The sequence below is a fragment of the Heliangelus exortis genome, chromosome 26 (assembly GCF_036169615.1).
Source record: "Heliangelus exortis chromosome 26, bHelExo1.hap1, whole genome shotgun sequence".
Lineage (NCBI taxonomy): Eukaryota > Metazoa > Chordata > Aves > Apodiformes > Trochilidae > Heliangelus > Heliangelus exortis.
In genome coordinates, this window is record NC_092447.1 from 14722 (window position 1) to 36990 (window position 22269).

The window sequence follows — 22269 nt, forward strand, 5'->3', positions numbered from 1 at the left end:
AACAATGGTTACCTCCACATATACAACACAGACAACACCTACCCCCCAAGCCTATTATTATTACACAACACTGCCAATAAAATTCCTCAACCCTCATTCCACTGCTGCACAAGCCACTACCAGCTCTCAGCTACCAGCTATAGTTTCACTGCTTCTATCCGCCTACACCCTTCATCCACCATGCTCCTCAGGAGCTGTACTCCTGGAAGCCTCCAAAATCATCCTGCCTGCCAAAACCCAGGTCCCAGGCCTTTCTGCATCCAAACATAGGCGATGAACATCGCCTCGCAGACCGACCGGGACCCGGGAAAAAAAACCCCAGCCGGGGGAGCGAAAAAAAAATCCCCCAGCTGGGGCTTTTTTATTCTAAGTAATTTTTTTAAGTACCTGAAAAGGAAACAATGGTTACCTCCACATATACAACACAGACAACACCTACCCCCCAAGCCTATTATTATTACACAACACTGCCAATAAAATTCCTCAACCCTCATTCCACTGCTGCACAAGCCACTACCAGCTCTCAGCTACCAGCTATAGTTTCACTGCTTCTATCCGCCTACACCCTTCATCCACCATGCTCCTCAGGAGCTGTGCTCCTGGAAGCCTCCAAAATCATCCTGCCTGCCAAAACCCAGGTCCCAGGCCTTTCTGCATCCAAACATAGGCGATGAACATCGCCTCGCAGACCGACCGGGACCCGGGAAAAAAAACCCCAGCCGGGGGAGCGAAAAAAAAATCCCCCAGCTGGGGCTTTTTTATTCTAAGTAATTTTTTTAAGTACCTGAAAAGGAAACAATGGTTACCTCAACATACAATGTACAAGCACAGGCTACACTTAAATCACTATGATACAAGCAAGCTAGCCCACAAAAACCAAGCCATCTACCCTGCAAGAACCTGCAGCTACCACTATAGCACAATAAATGACTAAGAACTACATTTAAAAAATAAAAAAATTACAAGGCAATACACATTTCAACACAAGGCAATTCACATTCTAGGACAAGGCAATTCACATTCTAGGACAAGGCAATTCACATTCTAGGACAAGGCAATTCACATTCTAGGACAAGGCAATTCACATTCTAGGACAAGGCAATTCACATTTCAATACAAGGCAATTCACATTTCAATACAAGGCAATTCACATTTCAATACAAGGCAATTCACATTTCAATACAAGGCAATACACATTCTAGGACAAGGCAATACACATTCTAGGACAAGGCAATACACATTCTAGGACAAGGCAATACACATTCTAGGACAAGGCAATACACATTCTAGGACAAGGCAATACACATTCTAGGACAAGCCAATACACATTTCAATACAAGGCAATACACATTTCAATACAAGGCAATACACATTCTAGGACAAGGCAATTCACATTCTAGGACAAGGCAATTCACATTTCAATACAAGGCAATTCACATTTCAATACAAGGCAATACACATTCTAGGACAAGGCAATACACATTCTAGGACAAGGCAATACACATTTCAATACAAGGCAATACACATTCTAGGACAAGGCAATTCACATTTCAATACAAGGCAATTCACATTTCAATACAAGGCAATACACATTTCAATACAAGGCAATACACATTTCAATACAAGGCAATTCACATTTCAATACAAGGCAATACACATTTCAATACAAGGCAATACACATTTCAATACAAGGCAATTCACATTTCAATACAAGGCAATTCACATTTCAATACAAGGCAATACACATTTCAATACAAGGCAATACACATTTCAATACAAGGCAATACACATTCTAGGACAAGGCAATACACATTCTAGGACAAGGCAATACACATTCTAGGACAAGGCAATACACATTTCAATACAAGGCAATACACATTTCAATACAAGGCAATACACATTCTAGGACAAGGCAATACACATTCTAGGACAAGGCAATACACATTCTAGGACAAGGCAATACACATTCTAGGACAAGGCAATTCACATTTCAATACAAGGCAATTCACATTTCAATACAAGGCAATACACTTTCAGGTATAAGGCAATATAAGTACATCAGTACAAAGCAACAGACACTCAATTAAGGCAATACAAGTACAGCACTACACACACCCAGGTACGAGGCAACACACACCCAGGTACGAGGCAACACACACCCAGGTACGAGGCAACACACACCCAGGTACGAGGCAACACACACCCAGGTACGAGGCAACACACACCCAGGTACGAGGCAACACACACCCAGGTACGAGGCAACACACACCCAGGTACGAGGCAACACACACCCAGGTCCAAGGCTACCCACACCCAGGTCCAAGGCTACCCACACCCAGGTCCAAGGCTACCCACACCCAGGTCCAAGGCTACCCACACCCAGGTCCAAGGCTACCCACACCCAGGTCCAAGGCTACCCACACCCAGGTCCAAGGCTACCCACACCCAGGTCCAAGGCTACCCACACCCAGGTCCAAGGCTACCCACACCCAGGTCCAAGCTTCAAGTACATCACTACAAGGCAGTACACAGTTGGTTTCAAGGCAATTCACATTTCAATACAAGGCAATTCACATTTCAATACAAGGCAATTCACATTTCAATACAAGGCAATTCACATTTCAATACAAGGCAATTCACATTTCAATACAAGGCAATTCACATTTCAATACAAGGCAATTCACATTTCAATACAAGGCAATTCACATTTCAATACAAGGCAATTCACATTTCAATACAAGGCAATTCACATTTCAATACAAGGCAATACACTTTCAGGTATAAGGCAATATAAGTACATCAGTACAAAGAAACAGACAATTAAGGCAATACAAGTACAGCACTACACACACACAGGTAACACAGGTACGAGGCAACACACACACAGGTACGAGGCAACACACAGGTACAAGGCAGGTCCAAGGCTACCCACACCCAGGTCCAAGGCTACCCACACCCAGGTCCAAGCTTCAAGTACATCACTACAAGGCAGTACACAGTTGGTTTCAAGGCAATACACATACATCATTACAAATCAATACACATGCAGTGGCAATGCGTACCACTGGATTGTTACAATGCCATACTCGGTCAATTACAGCCAGTTCCATCACATTACACACACGAGTACACTCACAATGCAGTCAAAAACCGTTATTGAAAATACAGTACGTATTCAAGTACAGAGTCCAGCGGGGAGGTAAACAAATATTCAGGACTATACACAAAGACAGACAAAGAAGGCATTACAGACTTCTGCTTAAGTCTGCATTACAGACTACTTACAGGCAAATACTTCAATGACTCCATCAAGTACTACAACTACATAAACTCAATTTCAGCACAGACTCAAATTAGGATTAAACTGCAAGGCATCACAAAGTCAAACAAAAGCCACTACAGACTAAATCTACCACTCTAAAGTAGGGCTGTAAAAGTCAAACAATGAAGTAAGGCAGTACAAGTATATATTCAAATAAAAAGCTATGCAAAATCAATCCTTCACGTACATTGCAACACCGGGTCGTGTACCTAGTCCCCTACAATGCTATAGGCTCACTGGCACACTAATACAGTCCCATACAGGCAAATGTAGCGCACTACAGATTCAAACGCCATTACATTACATAGCAATACAGTGCAATAAAAACTCAAATAAGCACTCAAACATAGGGCACTGTAATCTAATACAGTACAACATGCTGTAACAAAGCCACGCTAACACACACATAAGGCTTCACAGAACAATACAACCGCACATGGAAAACACCAATGGAACCACAGACAGTAATACAGCCTATTTTGGTGCACTTGAGTAAAAAAATAGAGTAACAACTCAGACACCAGGTCAAGTACGGCGCGACACCAGGTCAAGTACGGCGCGACACCAGGTCAAGTACGGCGCGACACCAACATGAACCATACTGTACAATGCAGTAAATGTTCTAATACAGAAATACAAGGAGGGACTGAAGACACAGAACCTAGCACCTTTGTGGCACGTGGCCACAAAGTCATGGCAATTCAATTACAAAGCATTGCAAGGCACTGAGAACTAAATCACACATACAATGTATATCTGGAAACCTACAGTACAAAGTCAGTATACTGCCAAACAGCAGATACAGAGCCCTACAAAACCAAACACCAGAACAACACATTTGTTACCTGATGGGCTTTGAGACTGAAACCCTGAAGGAGGCACAGATGAAATACAACATAGCGCTGCCGTGGAAACACAGTTTGCTAGACGAAAAGGGGCAGGTTCGGATGGTCTCCCCGAAGACGGTTCTCTGTAAACCGTGCAGAATCCTAGGGCGTCCTGTCTACCGGCACCGACTGTCCCACAGCACGCCCTCCTCGGACGACACGCTCATCGGAGACACCGTGCTTCTGTCACCTAGAAGACAGAGAGACAAAATTACTGTTCTGCTCCGTAAAATGATCCTCGTCATTCCCACCGCTCCACCTCACCTCACCTCAAATGCTCAGCCAAGTCCAACAATGGCCAGGACAGCATCTGCAAAAAAAAAAAAGGCAAATGCTTTAGCGAGTGGTCAAGGACTTTGATCTTACTGAAAGAGCTTACTAGCATCTCACCTTCTTAAGCAGTTGATGGGTGTACTTCCTGACACCTCAATGGCTCTACAGGGCACCTGAAAAGAGCAAGGCAATTTGTAATATACTGCTGCTTCCAACAAAACCCTCCCAGAGAATTGCCCAATCTCCTTTACCTTAATCCTTCGCCAGATGGCCCTCAGGCATGTTAGTCTGAACTGGATACCGAGGCACCACCTGAAAAAATACACAGGTAATGTTTTTTACTTCAATACTACTCATAACATTTAACACTTCCAGCAGGCAATTTCACAGTGCTCACCTTCCAAATGTCATGTCCCATTGAGATGAACTGCCTGCTCTACACAGCTTTGCAACCTAAAAAAAAAAAAAAAAAAAAAAAAAAAAAAAAAAAATCCATTAATGCTGCTCAGAGCAACTACATCCACCTGCCCTGTGACAGACTTTACCAAGCCTTGCTATGACATTCAGCTACCCACCTGCTTTGCTTTTTGTTCCACGTCCTGGACTTCTGCATCTGTAAGAAATAAATCAAACTAATCTCAGGGATTCTAATAAATATTGAAAGCACCTCCCCACCAACACCAAACACTGACTAACCTTCAGGTGGCATCTTCTCGCCTCCTCCAGCCTTTTTCTGCTCGTCTTTGTCACACAGCATCTGAAAAACAGTGTGATGCAAGTCACTGAAATGCTGCTCAACAGCTGGAATATTCCCTTAGGGCTCTTCCAACAAACCCTGACCCTACAACGCCAGGCAGGGCAGCTCCAACCCAAACACAAACTCAAGACACAACCCTGCAAACCATGAGACTATGTCAAGAGACCACCAAGCAAGAAGCGTATCTCCGGCATCCAAGACTGCTGGGCAAGAAGACCTACGGTGATGTGACTGCGAAGCTAGGAGATGAAGCGATGGATGCCAAAAAACATGAACTTCAAGACCTGAGGACACAAGGACGTGTGGATCGATTCCCACTCTGGGAAAATCTAAGACCAGAGATGCTGATGCAGGTGGCAATGATGTTTCAGAAGATGACCATCAAGAAACTTCCAAGATGAAAGACCTATCTATGGTTTACATCTGTCACACAAGAAAAAGATGCTGCTGACCAGGAAATGCTTTCCAGGGATGGTGCCCAAGACGCAGGACTTGTTCTGTGAGGACACACAGAAGACCATCAAGGCCTGAGGAAGCGCCGAGACGAAGACGGACAACACAAAACGCACAACCCCAGACACCAAGGCTGGAGCTGCCCTGCCCACACTAGCATCGTGCTGGAAACTAACTGGCTCCGCTTATTCACGCAAAGGGGGCTACTCCCAAACAGCACTCTCCCAGAAAGCAAACTTCAAAATCCCTCCGGCAACTCCCAACCTCAACCCCCCAACAATTCAGTCCCTCGACTTATCTTTCCGAGAGCTGGGGTTCGGAATCTATGTCCAGCGGCAAACACCTCTCCGTGACAGGCACGTTCCTTCAGTACACACATTCCTGTTCACCATCTGCAATCAGAAAAAAAAAAAAAAAAGGAAAAAATCAGAATCCATGTCACCAGTTAGGACCGCTTCAGCTGTCTCCAAACACTTACACTACAAAAAAGAGGCCTCAGAAGAGTCCCACAGCATTCTTCTCCCCTTCTTGATCCAGAGTTCAATCCTGTCTACACCACTGCTTTGGTCACCTAAAAAGAACAAGAGAGAGTTACTGTTCTGATGATTGATCATCACGAGCTCCATGAACCCCCCCTGTACCACCTCACCTTTAAGAGTCATCTGTTCTCAACAGTAGGAGGCACACCGCCTGCAAAAAAAGAGGAAACATTTAACCGAGTTGATATAAAACACGTGAACGACTCTGCACACAGCCATCTCACCTTCTCCAACTGTTCCTCAAGACGTGGCTTTGTCACTCCGGCACTGTGTGTGACACCTGCAAAAGTCAAGGCAAAAGGCACACGCTGAGATATTGCCTCCAGCAACACCCAGGCCACTGTGACATCTATCTCCTGCTCCATTACCTTTGCCCCTCGCCCATCTTTCTGCCATCTCTTTGGGGTACCACGATGAGGTTAGGAGGGCACCTGAAAAACAAAAAAAACCCCACAAAACAACAAGGGATGCTCATGACCAACCAATAATACAACACCTGAGAATAACTGCTCCTCCAGCCCACCGGCCATCGCTCACCTTGCCACAGCCACCTCTGGTGTCCGTATCCCGCTTCGCTCGCCGCTTCCGCCTTCAAAATGACAACAAACCGTAATGTGGTCAGGTAGCCAAGGGAGGCAGCTTGCCGCCAACTGCACACCCTGACTAACCTTCAGCTGGTTCCCTTGTCTCCTCCTCCATCCGTTTCTCGCTCATCCTTGACTTGCGGGATCTGAAAAACAGGATTACGCAAGTTACCGCACCGCCGCTCAACACCGAGTCGGTCAGGTTGTGGTGGTTCTGTGGCCCCTGATCCTACCCAGCAGGCAGGGCAGCTCCAAGCCAAACACTCACAGGCACAGACTGACCCGAGACACAGCCACGTGAGTCACAAGACTTGAGCTCGAGATAAAACTCGCAGCAAGAACAGGGACTCTGGAATCCAAGACTTTTGGGCAATAAGACCTACAGCGATGCGTCTGCAAAGCGAGGGAACGAAGCGATGGATGCCCGAGATGCCGCCTTCAAGACCTGAGGATGCAAGGATGTGGGGAATGAGTCCCCCTCAGGGAAACTGGATGGACAGAGATCAGATGACAATGCAATTGAGAACGACATTGCGGAAGACGACCATCAAGAAACTTCCAAGTCAAGAGACCGATCTGCAATTTAAACTCATTGTGCAGAATAACACGCTGCTGATCAGTACCGTGCTGATCAGGAAAGGCTTTGCAGGGATGATGCCCAAGATGCGAGACTTGCTCTGTGAGGACACAGAGAAGACCATCAAGACCGGAGGAAGCTCTAAGACAAAGACAAACAACACAAGATACACAACCCCACACACCAAGGCTGGAGCTGCCCTGCCCACCCTAGCATTGTGCTGGAAACTAACATGCTCTGTTCACCCACTCAAAGGGGGCTAATTGTAGACAGCCCTCTCCCAGATGCCATCTTCAAAATCCCTCCTGCAACTCCAAGCCTCAGCCCCTCTGCAACCAAGTTCCTGTACTTAGCTTTCAGAGGGCTGCGGGTCTAAATTTATGTCCAGCAAAGAAATCACGCTGTCTGAGTAGCACGTTCCTGCAGTTTTAAGGTTCCTCTTCAACAACACCATTAAAAAAAAAAAAAAAAAAAAAAAAAAAAAAAGTAATAAGTAGAAAAAAAAAAACCTAACAAATGGAAAAATAAAATTTTGCATGCAAGCATATTCTTGCTATAAAGAGCTCTAACTTACGGTGGTTTTAAAGTTCTTACCTTAAAGAGTCTTCTCAAACAGCCCAGACAGCTCAACAGCTGCAGTCAGCTCCAGGAGTAGGAGAGCTCTGACCTCAGAGAAGCCCAAGAGCTGACTGAAGCCCCTAGCCAAAGGCTGCGGCTTATATACCACAGGCACCGCCCACAGCTTTTCCCACAATCCCCTGGGAAAGGGGAGGTGGCGATTACCACGAGGTATAAAAGCAGCCAGAGGAGAAGCAGTCAGTTTTCTCCTCTTTCTTCAGTTTGCGGGACAAGCAGAGAAACTCCGTGATGCCGGCTGAGGAATTTGGGTTTTTTTCTCTCTCCTTGTTACTTCAGCGACATGACGAGGTAAGAATTCAACCCAAAGGGAACCTTAACAGAGTAAAGGTCATTGGAGGCTTGTATTAGACAGAAAAGAGGAAAGAACAAGTGGGGTGGGTCACAGATATGGACTCACAAAGTCTCCTGAAAGACTCAGAGGGGTGAGAGCTCTGCAACAAAGCTAAAAGTGCACTAAAGGCAAGCTGGAAGGCAGTATTCTGTTAGAGGGGTCATTTTTGGATCGAAGACACTGAAGAAAGCTGAGGGGCACAAGCAGCAGTCTGGAGGGGATTTTAATAGAGTACAGGTGACCCTGGGATATTGGGAACCGAATGACAGACGGAGTCAGAAGAGCTTCTGGTGGAGCGAAAAAGGAGTAAAATGCGCAACGGAGCCGGAAGGTGGCTGTGGGACGCCGACAGGGGGCGTGAGGTTGGCCTCCGGAGGTGTGGTGGTGAGAGAAGGGTGCTGTGAGAGAGGTAAAAGGCGGCTCTGGGACACGAGGGAAAACCGTATGTGTCCAGTTGATGTACGGATGTCCTCGGGGGCTGAGGGACTGAACAGATATCTAAGATCACAACAAATGAAGGAAGGGTTCTGGGGTGCAAAGAGAGCCTGAAGAAGGATTCTGTCTCAGTAAGAGAGCTAAAAAGAGCACCGCAGAGATCGAAGGGTGTGGGGCGGCATGAGGATGGTCTCGAAAGGAGCGGTGCCCTGAATGAGAGGGCTCTGATGGGCAATAATGTTGAAGAAGAGTCCGGGAAGACCCTCTGGCAGAGTCTTGAGGGGGAGACCGGACCCCCGTCCCTTTCTGAACGCTTCCTCGGAGAGGACCCTGGGTGTGGCTGGATGCGGTCTTTGCCCCTGGCAGTAAAGCGGAGTTCATACTCTCCCTCTGCCCCAGAGTTGGTGTATTTTGTCTCTGCCTTTTAATACCTCGCTACCTTTCTGCATGATGTGCACCCGTCCCGTTTTATAAAGGGTTTCTTTAAAATGCATCTTACCCCAGGGTGATTGGTCTCTTGGCTCTGCTGCATGTGCCTTTGATTTCACTGGGTGTTTCATCTGAACCTGAAGTTCTGACGGTTTGCTGCCATCTCGAAATAAATTGATCCATTTGCTTCCTGGTCTCCATATGGAACTCTAATTCCTGAAATTCACCTTTCATTTTGCCGTCTCCGTGTCCTGTGGACTTGTCTGGCTCTCGAGGGGGGAGGGGCTTGCTGCGCTGCTTTTCTATTAGTCTGTCCTTGGTGTTTCATGTGGCATCGGTTTCACTAGATTTCAAGGACAGTTGAGACTGTCCTGAGGTCTATATAGATCTGCTACTTAATATGATACTTTGCCAGATGGGCGGGGTCAGCGCAAAAGACACAGGCACCCAAATAAAGAAGTTAGTTTATATTTACTGATGTATTAAATTATAAGAGAACAAGTGCAGAAACAAACAACAAAACTGAAGTGCGATAGCAAAGTCAAAGCAAAACACACCAGCTCATGTAATTGTTACTATACAGACGCAGCGATAAAGAGTAAGAAAGACGTGTCGCCGATTGCCGTAATGATTCGACTTTCCCTGGATCTGCGGTTGCTGGGGAGCCCTGGTTGTTACGAGGACACGGAGAACCCTTCCCAGCAGTTGGGAAATCCTACACGGTGCGTCCTTGTGTAGGTGAGGACGCCAGAAAGGGTCCAGTTTTTCGAGTATCCCGTTGCCGCTAGTCCGAAGGACTTGCGCTTTTCTTAACGTGAAAACGTCCGGTCTTACGCCCCGTAACGACCGAAACCGGGGCCTGGCTGGGGCTCAAGTCGCAGATCGTAGGGCTGCCTAAACTATCTCCCCTAGACATGTTACTGGTGGTTACCCAAAATATCTGCCCGGGCAGTTCGGTATATTGGCTGCTTTTGCACTCTCTCGTGGTTTGAAAAAAATTTCTCAGAATGGGGAGGGTAAGGTACTGCTTTCACAAACCTTTTTCCTCCTACATACTTAGCTGATCTCCCAGTAAACCAAATGTGCTCCGTCTCAGGATGAGTTAATAGATCCAAGTTTTTTCCAAACCTCATTAAAGATTCGTTTTTGAGTGCAAAATCAGGGTTTACTTCTTGATTATTCATGGGGGGCAGTGGCTAGCTGCTAGTGGAAGGCAGCCACACCATAGCCTCCCACTTTGGCTCTATCTTGAATATATTTGACCCATTGCATGATAGGAATTATGGCAGACAGAGCCGCTTTATATCCTACTGTGAGTTGTTCTAGTTCTAGCGCAGCCCAAAAATGTGCTAATGTAGTAGATGTGTTTGTGAATTCATGTTAAATAATTATAAAGTGTTTGCTAACCCAACTTTGAGAGTACTAATAATATATCTGTCTTCAACATTGTGAAATATGCAAACATAGGAATTCGTTAAAATGAAATATAACTGTTCTTTGCGTAACTACAAAGCTTAAGGGAACAAGAAACAAGACATCCACAGTTTCTGTGCCCTGAAAACACTACAATGTACATCCTGTTGTGCTAATCTAAGCTGATTTTTCTGCTCACCACATAGCGTTGCAATTTAAGGTGGTTTTACTGCTGACTGCAGAGCGTTGCACAGGAAAGAGCGAAGGAGCGCATGTGCGGAATCGAAGGGTAACGAGAGGGGAAACTGAGGCAGACGTTGACTTCATCCAACGACCACCAGATGGGGGTCAAAAAGATCCCCAGAGATAAAGCGGGCATGTGCCTTTGAAGACCTGCTTCTCCCAAGAACTAATAAACATAATCCAGCCTATTCCTAGAACAGTCATGAATATGTACTAGAATAGTTATGAATATGTATTAAGGTATGGAATGTAAGATAAAAGATTAAACTTTAAGGCATGTGTGCGAGTGTAGCGGAGACTCCCCACGCACCCAACGCTGTTTTGCTTATTGCAATTTTATTAATTAAATTAAACTATTAATAGAATATTGAGTCAGTAATTTATAACACCGATAACTCTCAAAGTGGAGTTGTTTTCTGCTTCTGGTAATTTTTTCCCCTGGGCTCCAAGTTCTGTGTAACCCGTTTAGAGATTTGTTTGAGATCTCTTCTTATTTGTGAGGATCATAAATCCAAAACCTTTTGTTAAGCCTCTTCTGTTAATTCCAAATCAGCCTGCTGTTCACTTCTGCAAACTCACACTTTTCCCTTGTTACCTCACATAACAGGGTTAAGATTGATCCTACGTGTCAGATGCGCTGTCTCCAAAAACGACACAAACCGATGACTGCTAAGAATTGAACACCGCAATACACACTGCCACGCACTGAATATAAGAAGATACAAAACCATTGACGGGCAGTCGGGCATCTTTTGAGCGAAAAACTACAAACGAGTCTCCGGAAGTCGGCCATTTTGTTACCGGAAGTCGGCCATCTTTTTACCGGAAAACTACAAATGAGTCTCCGGAAGTCGGCCATCTTTTTACCGAAAAACTACAAATGAGTCTCCGGAAGTCGGCCATCTTGTCACCGGAAGTCAGCCATCTTTTTACCGAAAAACTACAAATGAGTCTCCGGAAGTCGGCCATTTTGTTACCAGAAGTCGGCCATTTTTTACCGGAAAACTACAAATGAGTCTCCGGAAGTCGGCCATTTTGTTACCGGAAGTCGGCCATTTTTTTACCGGAAAACTACAAATGAGTCTCCGGAAGTCGGCCATTTTGTTACCGGAAGTCGGCCATCTTTTTACCGGAAAACTACAAATGAGTCTCCGGAAGTCGGCTATTCTGCTACCGGAAGTCGGCCATCTTTTTACCGGAAAACTACAAATTAGTCACCGGAAGTCGGCCATCTTGTTACCGGAAAACTACAAATTAGTCACCGGAAGTCGGCCATCTTGTTACCGGAAAACTACAAATTAGTCACCGGAAGTCGGCCATCTTTTTACCGGCAAACTACAAATGAGTCTCCGGAAGTCGGCCGTCTTGTTACCGAAAGTCGGCCATCTTTTTAGCGGAAAACTACAAATGAGTCTCCGGAAGCCGGCCATTTTGTTACCGGAAGTTGGCCGTCTTTTTAACGAAAAACTACTAATGAGTCTCCGGAAATCGGACAAACTGAAAGTTAAAAATTTAAGAGCCCCCAATGTCCCCTGAGCGTAGAAACACACCATCTGGGAGATCCTCTGATCTTCGCCAAAACCTGTCAATTTTCTCTCTTACTTCATAGATTCATTTAATCACTCGTGTTGGAAGGGGCCCTCAAAGACCATCTGGTCCATCCCTCTACTTAATACTATGGATTCGATGTCTTAACACTTTCTACAACTGGAGGAATCTACCGCTTCTCCTGGGAGACCATTCCAATCTTTTACTGTCCACATGGTGAAAAATGAACTTATGTCCAACCAGAATTTCTCCATTACCTCTTATCCATTAAGCCCCACCTTACCTTGTTGCTGGAGGACCAAAAGAGAGAACTGTTGCAAGACGAACCTCTCTTAGGGCACGGCGCTCCGAGGTCCAAACAGGCGTTTCAGCAGAAACTCACGAATAGTGCTCTGAGTTTATTGCCGTCAGGGTTGCCGAGCCTGGCTCAGGTTAGCTGATTCCAGAGCAGTAGCTCTATCTCCTGGCTTGCTCAGGAATGAGCTGAGTGAGATTGTGCTCCAGGCCTCACCTTTTATTGGCCCCCTAATCCTGCTCATGCGCAGTTGGGGCCTGCCCTAATCAGGCACAGGTGGGTTTAACACAAGCTCATGCCCACTACCTGGCAATTAGTGGCACCTGGTTGCCTCATTTCACTACAGAGAACAGGGAGCAGCTGACTGTCTGGCTCCTTCTGGTTACACGAGGACAAAAAAAGAACATAGAGTGCAGCTGAGTAATGGGGAACATCTGGTTTCTAAAGGTCCAAAATAGAGAGTTTGTTTGGCTGCTTCACATGCTGTTTCCAGTTGCTGGAGGACTGGTGTCTGTCAGCAAGCCAGCAAGCATTTAAATACCCATTTACACATCTAATATCTGCTTTGACCTATACATCAGCTTTGATACACTCACACAGAATCCCTGGAGCAAAATATCCCCCGTCCCTCCTGGTCCCACACTCCCCCCTCACCTCTACCATACACCCTGACAGCCCTCACAGCCCTTTACCCCTCCCCACTGTAACTCCAGTGCTTAAAACACATCTATGAAGACTATTAGGCAGGATTTGTCATTACATTCGTAACATCAAAGCAACACTCTTGCTGGGGGCAGAAAAAGCTTCCATCCTTCCTTATTCCACTGCTGGGGTAGAGAACCCTGTATGGCTGCCTCTACTTGTATCACGAGAGACACCTACACACACGCTGCCGCAGTAGTGGCGCTGCATCCTGCTTAGACAAAGCTGAAAGTAAAAAATGACTCCTGAAAGTAAAAAAATAAATTCACCATCTGCTCATGAGGTGTCCACATGTTTATACATATCCTATTTAAATACTTCTATAGGCAAGTATTTCACTTCCTTTCTGCATTCATGTAACTTGTACAACTGTTCACTGATACCATTACATTTTCTATCTCAAACACAGGGATAATTTGACCAGGTATTTTTTGTGTGTTACACAACCGGGAGGGAGAGCTGCCCAAAGGAGATGCTACCAAACCCCCAGGGAAATACCCCATTTAGAGGGAGACAGAAACAAAGTACTTCAGAGCACTCCATCAAAACACCAGCAAAAGATACCTGCAGCATCCAGCTGTCTCTCTGTTCAAAGATTTAGAATAGATAATTAGCTAAACTAGGTAATACGAGATCTAAAGCATGTTAGCAGGGGCTGTTAGTGTCTAAACAATGCAGTTTGTACTTTACACAACTGTTTTTGTTACATTTATGATACAAAAAAAGTCTGTGATAACTCTTTGGCTTTAATTTTTGAAGGATGATGGAGAGAAGGGAGGGTAAAACTGCAGGAGTCAAACAAATCCCCACTGCTGCAGTATATAAACTTACCAAAAAGGACTCTCTGATTTGTTAATACATCTGGATGTACCAAAATGTGCAGAGGAATGCATTTTCATCATCTCAACTGCTGCAATTGTGACCCACAAAGCCAGAAACACCATCAACTTGAGAAAGATGTGCTGTGCTTCCATCTTGAGAATGACTTTCTCTTTTTTTGAAGGAGGAGGAAAGAGTCTTGTTGCCGGTGACTTCCGCAGACTCTTTTGGGATCTGCTCTGATGGGGAGTTTCCAAAATGCAACATCTTTGAATGAGAGGCATTTCTGTTTTGGACTCTCTCTTCCCATCTTCTATCAATATTCATGCTGAAGGGCAGTTGTTCCTGGTCTCCCAGCTTAGCTTGCAGCAGGCCAGGGATCAGATTCCTTCCTCAAGAAAAGGCACATCAGGTAACTGGTATATTTCTGCAGTCACCAGGCTCGTCTTCATCAAAAAAAAAAAAAAAAAAAAAAAAAAAAAAAAAAAAAAAAGCAGAGTGCCAGCAGGAAGCATCTGAAAGAATCCTATGGGTTGGCAAACCTCTTCTGCTTCAACCTCCTTCACCATCCCTTGAAGTACTCATCATCCCTAAAGACACCCCCCAAGTCATATAGAAATAGCACTTAGGGATATGGCTTAAGTTCTTGTCAGTGTTGGGTTAATGGTTGGACTCTAATGATCTTGAAGGTCTTTTCTAATAGAGGTAATTCTGTGATTAGCACCATGGGCTTTCCCTCACCTGCTCTGTACCCATTCAGTGCCAGATACTGCATCTGTCATTGTTTGTAGAACCCAAGCTACATCAAGAGACAAAATGACAGTTATACTTGAAGGGAGTCACCAGCTCCATGTTCATCCTCACTACTACCCCAGCTCACCTCAAATGCTCATCCAGTCCCAAAAGTGGCCTAAAGTTCACGCAAAAAAGTAACTGCTTCACAGAGTAGCCACATTATTCTCTGCTCTTTGACACTGACCTTACCTCGGACTACTTGCTATAGTCAGCAGCTTTGTCCCAGTGAGCCTGTTCACAATATTTGCAAAAAACAAAAGGAACCTACCAAGATGCTGCCTCAAACAGCACCCTGCCTGCAACAATCCCCATCTCTTACTCCTTTACCTTGGCAATTTGCATATCCAGCCTCTGCAATTTTCTTATTGTCACACGGTGACTACAATAGAACCTATAAACATCAACTGATGCTTCTAACTTCAACAACACACCCGAAAAATAACTGCTCTTTGGTCCCACTAGTCATCACTCACCTCACCCCAGTCACCTTCAGTGACTATCCCACTTCGCTTACTGCTTCTACCTTCAAAATGACTTAAACACACACTGTAATCAGGTAGCTACCAGAAGCACAATCCCTCCAGCACTACACACTGACTGACCTGACTGCACTCTGCTCCCTCGTTTCTTCTTACAAGCGCATATTTGTCCTTTGCATCTGAAAGAAAGCGTTACACAAGTCACTGGAACGCTGAACAATGGACAGACAATTCCAGACATCTCAATCCTAGTTAGGAAACCCATCTAGTGTACTACTACCCTCATGCCATTAATAAACACAGCCCCAAAACTTTAAACCCATACACATACAACTGTTAACTACTGAGAGGGTCAATCTCCTGCACTCTCATGAACGTCCCATCACCTTCATCACCATCAAAGCAACTGCTCACCCAGCCTGACTATGGCTGCTCCACCTAGGATCACTCTAAAATTGTGGCCTAAAAACTCAAGGCAAACGTCACCAGAGACCCTTATGGCTTTTCAATATCCCCAACTCTACAATCTGGGCAGAGCAGCCCCAGGCCAAACACACAAACACAGACCAACTCAAGACACACCACTGCAAACTACAAGATTAAACATTAATATAAAACTCCCAACAAGAATTACTCTGGGCTCCAAGAAGCTGGCCAAGAAGATCTACAGGGATGCAAGGGTGAGGCAAGGAGGCCCCATGGTGACATCAAGTGTCATAGAACACTTCCTGTTACAATAATTACTCTTCAAAATAACATATCAGATGTACAAGAAGACTAGCATCAAGACCTAAGGATGCAGAGACAAGGTTGCAAATGTGGAAAATTTATGACCAGAGATGCTCATTCGTTCATAAAGAAGATTACAAAAGATGCCTATCAAGAAATTTGCAAGATGCAAAAAAAGAAGGATCCAGATATGACTAAATGTGTTCAACACCATGGGGATGATGTTCAATATTACTTGTCCTGTGAGGGACTCTGGAATCCAAGACTTTTGGGCAATAAGACCTACAGAGATCCATCTGCAAAGCGAGGGAATGAAGCGACAGATGCCCGAGAAGCTGCCTTCAAGGCCTGGGGATGCAAGGATGCGGGGACCGAGTCCCCCTCAGGGAAACTGGATGGACAGAGATCAGATGACAATGCAATTGAGAATGACATTGCTAAAGACAATCTTCAAGAAACTTTCAAGTCAAGAGACCGATCTGCAATTTAGACTCGTCGTGCGGAATAACACGCTGCTGATCGGCACCGTGCTGATCAGGAAAGGCTTTGCAGGGAGGATGCCCAAGATGAAGGACTCGCTCTGTGAGGACACAGAGGACCATCAAGGCCTGACGAAGCTCTAAGACAACCAAGACTGACAACATAAAACACACAGCCCCACACACCAAGGCTGGAGCTGCCCTGCCCATGCTGGAATCATGCTGAAAAGTAACCTGTTCCCTTCACCCACCCAAAGGGGGCTGCTCCCAGACAACCCTCTCCCCTACACTAACTTCAAAACACCACCTGCAATTCCCAACCTCGACTCCTCTGCTCAGCCCCTCCCCACCCACCCCTGGGCCCTCAACTTATCTTCAAGAGCGAGAGCAACACAAAGCCACGGTCAGTAATGAAAACCACATTGTTTAACTGAGATACGCTTCCAGTCGCACAGTTCCTCTTCATCCCCTATACGTAAAAAAGGAAAAAACACAACCCACAGGTCACAAACAGCGCTGGCACAAGTCCCACCTAAGCCAATGCACGCTACTTCTGCTGCACTCACCTCCTCACAGAAGCCCCATGGTATACAGTGCACCTTCTCGTTCCAGAGTTGAACGCTATCGCCACCGTTGCTTGGGGCACCTGAAACACCAAGAGAAAGAGTTCCTGTTCTGCTGATCAGAAGTCAGCAGACTTCTGACCTTTGCTCACCTTGCCAGAGCCACCTTGGGAACAGATATTCTGCTTCCTTGGCTGCTCTCACCTGCAAAAGGACAAACAAACCATAATGGGGTCAGGTAGCCAGGAGAGGGACCTTCGCTCCAACACCCAACACTGACTAACCTTTGGACAGCGCTCTTCTCTCCTCCTGCTCTTTCATGTACATCCTTGTCACATGGGATCTGAAAAACAGTGATACACAAGTCACTGGAATACTGCTCAATAGATGAACTATTCAGTTATGACTCTTCCAGCAAACTCTGGGAAGAGCAGCTCCAAGCCAAACACTCAGACCAACTCCAGACACAGCCCTGCAAATCATGAGACGTGATCTCAAGAAAACACCAAGCAAAAAGAATATCTCTGGGATCCAAGACTGTTGGGTAAGACGACCTACAGCAATGCAACTGCAAAACGAGGGGCTGAATCAAGGGATGCCAAAGAACCCGGGCTTCAAGACCTGATGACACGAGGATGTGGGGAATAAAGTCCCACTCTAGGAAAATCCATGACCAGAGATGATGCTGATGCAGGTGGCAATGATGTTTCAGAAGATGACCATCAGGAAGCTTCCCAGAATCAAGACCTATCAACACTTCAAACTTGTCACACAAGAAGATGCTGCTGCTGACTAGGACTGTGCTGATGAGTAAAGGCCTTGCAGGGATGATGGTCAAGATGTGGGACCTGCTCCGAGAGGACATCAAGACCTGAGGAAGCTTTAAGACAAACACATACAACACAAACTACACGCCACCACACACCAAGGCTGGAGCTGCCCGGCCCACACTGGCATCGCATCAGAAATTAACCCACTTCCTTCATCTGACCAAAGGAGCCTGCTCCCAGACTGCCCTCTCCCCTACACAACTCCCACCAGCCTTGACCCCTCTACACCACTGGTCCCTCAACTTATCTTTCAGAGGACTGGCTCTCCAAAGTCGTGGTTAGCCAGGAAAATAGACAGGAGCGGCCTAGGATAATCCTCAACTTGCAAGGTTCCCCTTTGCCACCTGCATTAAAAAAAAAAAAAGTCACACCAAAACAAGCAAAGAAAAAAACTCCACACACATAACCACAACACCAAAACACCTACCAGAATATTCAGCAATAAGTCCAGTGTCAGCCAGCCCCGTTCCCTTCCAAATGTCCCGGCTTTGCAGAAGAGCCCTGCAAAGTCCCACTCGACCACGCTTTACGGAGTTGGACGCTGTAGGCATCGTCATTCAGGGCACCTAAAAGGCACAAAACTATTGTTCTGCTTGAGAGAAGACACTAGCTCCACAAGCCCTGCACTACCACCTCACCTCCAACGCTCATTCAGTTCCTGCAACTTGCTAGCATCATGCCAGGGAGGGACAGGCTCCCATCAACCACCCAAAGGGCACCGCTGCTGGACAACCCGCTCCCCTACAGTACCTTTAAAACCCGAGCCAGCGATTCCTAACCTTGACCCCTCTACACAGACCCTCCCCAACCATCCTCCCTTTCTCTTACCTTTCAAACATCTGGGGCTTTGAAGCACTGGACAGAAAAGTAACCCGCATCGGCTGATGGGGATCTTCCCAAAACCACAAAGTTCCTCCTCGTCATCTGCAATAACAAACGGCAGTGCCACCAGAAATAGGACGTCAGCTAAATACCAACCCCTTCCACACGCTCCTCATAACCTCCGACTCACCCTGCTCACCTTCTCCTTCCACACGTTATGGCCACCATCGCTTCTGGCACCTGAAACACCAGGAGACACAATTCCTATTCTGCTTGTCAGATCAAGCCTCCTCGTTACCATCCCGTCTCACCTCCAGCGCTCTTCTGGCTCCAAAGGTGGCACGCGCAGCACCTGCAAAAACAAAGGGAAACCCTTAACCGAGCTGAAGTAAAATCTCTGGATGAGCCAGCCCGCAACCATCTCACCTTCTCTGACCGCTCAATACGTGGCTTTGTGTGGCACCTGCAAAAGTCAAAGCAAAACCCTCATGCTGAGATATTGCCCCAATCAACAGGCAGCCCACACCAGCCTTTGCTCAGAAAACTTCCAAATCCCTTCTGCAACAACTTCCGACCTCAACACTTCACCTCAGTCCCTCAACTTATCTTCCTGAAGGATGGTGGTTTTGGATCTATGTCCAGCAAAACACCACGCTGTCTGACGGGCACGTTCCTCTTCATCCCCTGCAATCAGAAAGAAAGGAAAATCGGAAACGGTGTCACCAATAAGGTGCGCTTCAGCCATCAACAACCGCTTATACTACGCCCACCGCCTCAAAAGGGCCCCACCCAGTTCCACTCACCTCCTCGATCCAGAGTCGAATGCTGTGTCCACCACTGCTTTGGGCACCTAAAAGACCAAGAGAAAGAGTTACTGTTCTGCTGATCAGTACTCACCAGCTCCATGAACCCACTCTCTACCACCCCAGCTCACCTTCAATGCTCACCTGGTTCCAAAGGTGGCACGCACAGCACCTGAAACATAAGGGAAACCTTTAACAGAGTTGATGTTAATACATGGCTGACCCAGCCCACAGACATCTCACCTTCTCCAACTGTTCCTCAAGACGTGGCTTTGTCACTCCGGCACTGTGTGTGACACCTGCAAAAGTCAAGGCAAAAGGCACACGCTGAGATATTGCCCCAAACACCACCCAGGCCACCGCGACGTCCATCTCCTGCTCCTTTACCTCGGCCTCTCACCCATCTGCCTGCCATCTCTTTGGGGTGCCAAAACGAGGTTAGGAGCGCACCTGAAAAAAAAACACAAACAACAAGGGATGTTCGTGACCAACCAATAAAACAACCCCTGAGAATAACTGCTCCTCCAGCCCACCAGCCTTTGCTCACCTTGCCGCAGCCACCTCCGGTACCCGTATCCCGCTTCGCTCGCCGCTTCCGCCTTCAAAATGACAACAAACCATAATGCGGTCAAGCAGCCAAAGGAGGCACCTTCCCACCGACTGCACACCCTGACCAACCATCGGATGGCGGCCTCCTCTCCTCCTCCATCTGTTTCTTGATGGTCATTGACACGTGGGATCTGAAAAACAGGATTATGCAAATCACTGGGAAGCTGCTCAGCACCGAGTCGGTCAGTTAATGGCACTTCCCACAGCCCCTGATCCTACACAGCAGGCAGGGCAGCTCCAAACCAAACACTCACAGGCACAGACTGAACAAAGACATAGCCACGTGAGTCACAAGACTTGACCTCAAGATAAAACTCGCAGCAAGAAGAGGGACTCTGGAATCCAAGACTTTTGGGCAATAAGACCTACAGCGATGCGTCTGCAAAGCGAGGGAACGAAGCGACGGATGCCCGAGGAGCCGCCTTCAAGACCTGAGGACGCAAGGATGCGGGGAATGAGTCCAGATGCTGATGCACTTGGCAATGATGTTTCAGAAGATGACAATCAAGAAATCCCAAGTCAAGAGACCGATCTGCAATTTAGACTCGTCGTGCGGAATAACACGCTGCTGATCGGCACCGTGCTGATCAGGAAAGGCTTTGCAGGGAGGATGCCCAAGATGAAGGACTCGCTCTGTGAGGACACAGAGGACCATCAAGGCCTGACGAAGCTCTAAGACAACCAAGACTGGCAACATAAAACACACAGCCCCACACACCAAGGCTGGAGCTGCCCTGCCCATGCTGGAATCATGCTGAAAAGTAACCTGTTCCCTTCACCCACCCAAAGGGGGCTGCTCCCAGACAACCCTCTCCCCTACACTAACTTCAAAACACCACCTGCAATTCCCAACCTCGACTCCTCTGCTCAGCCCCTCCCCACCCACCCCTGGGCCCTCAACTTATCTTCAAGAGCGAGAGCAACACAAAGCCACGGTCAGTAATGAAAACCACATTGTTTAACTGAGATACGCTTCCAGTCGCACAGTTCCTCTTCATCCCCTATACGTAGAAAAGGAAAAAACACAACCCACAGGTCACCCACAGCGCTGGCACAAGTCCCACCTAAGCCAATGCACGCTACTTCTGCTGCACTCACCTCCTCAAGGGAGCCCCATGGTATACCACGCACCTTCTCGTTCCAGAGTTGAACGCTATCACCACGATTGCTTGAGGCACCTGAAACACCAAGAGAAAGAGTTCCTGTTCTGCTGATCAGAAGTCACCAGCCCCATGAACCCCCTCGCTACCAACTCAACTCAACTTCGATGCTCATCCGGTTCCAAAGGTGGCACACACAGCGCCTGCAAAAACAAAAGGAAACGTTTAAGTGACTTGATGTGAAATACATGGCTGACCCACCCCACCACCATCTCACCCTCTCCAACCGCTCCTAAATGTGTGTCTTTGTCCCTCCGAGGATGGTTGTGGCACCTGCAAAAGCCAAAGCAAAAGGCACGTGCTGAGGTAGTGCCTCCAACAACAGGCAGCCCACTGTGATGTCCACCTCCTGCCCCTTTACCTCAGCCTCTCACCCATCCGCCTGCCACTCTTGTGGGGTGCCAAAAGTAGGTTTGGAGGACACCTGGAAAACACAAAAAACAGGGGATGCCAATGCCTTCAACGAAAATAAAACACCTGAGAAATAACTGCTCCTCCAGCACGCCAGCCTTTGCTCACCTTGCCAGAGCCACCTCCGGAACAGATATTCTGCTTCCTTGGCTGCTCTCACCTTCAAAAGGACAAACAAACCATAATGGGGTCAGGTAGCCAGGAGAGGGACCTTCACTCCAACACCAACTAACCTTTGGATGGTGCTCTTCTCTCCTCCTGCTCTGTCATGTACATCCTTGTCACATGGGATCTGAAAAATGGTGATACACAAGGCACTGGAACACTGCCCAACAGTGCTGGA

At 46.8% G+C, this 22269-nt stretch overlaps 1 long non-coding RNA gene across 1 annotated transcript; it reads right to left on the bottom strand.

The window, feature by feature from the left end:
- Positions 1-6606: 6606 nt before the first annotated feature.
- Positions 6607-6977, bottom strand: LOC139807711 (uncharacterized). The gene is made up of 3 exons (XR_011730653.1): positions 6900-6977; positions 6769-6820; positions 6607-6662 (listed from the first exon to the last, which is right to left on the bottom strand). It is a non-coding gene; the product is annotated as an uncharacterized lncRNA (long non-coding RNA).
- Between the last annotated feature and the right edge of the window lie 15292 nt (positions 6978-22269).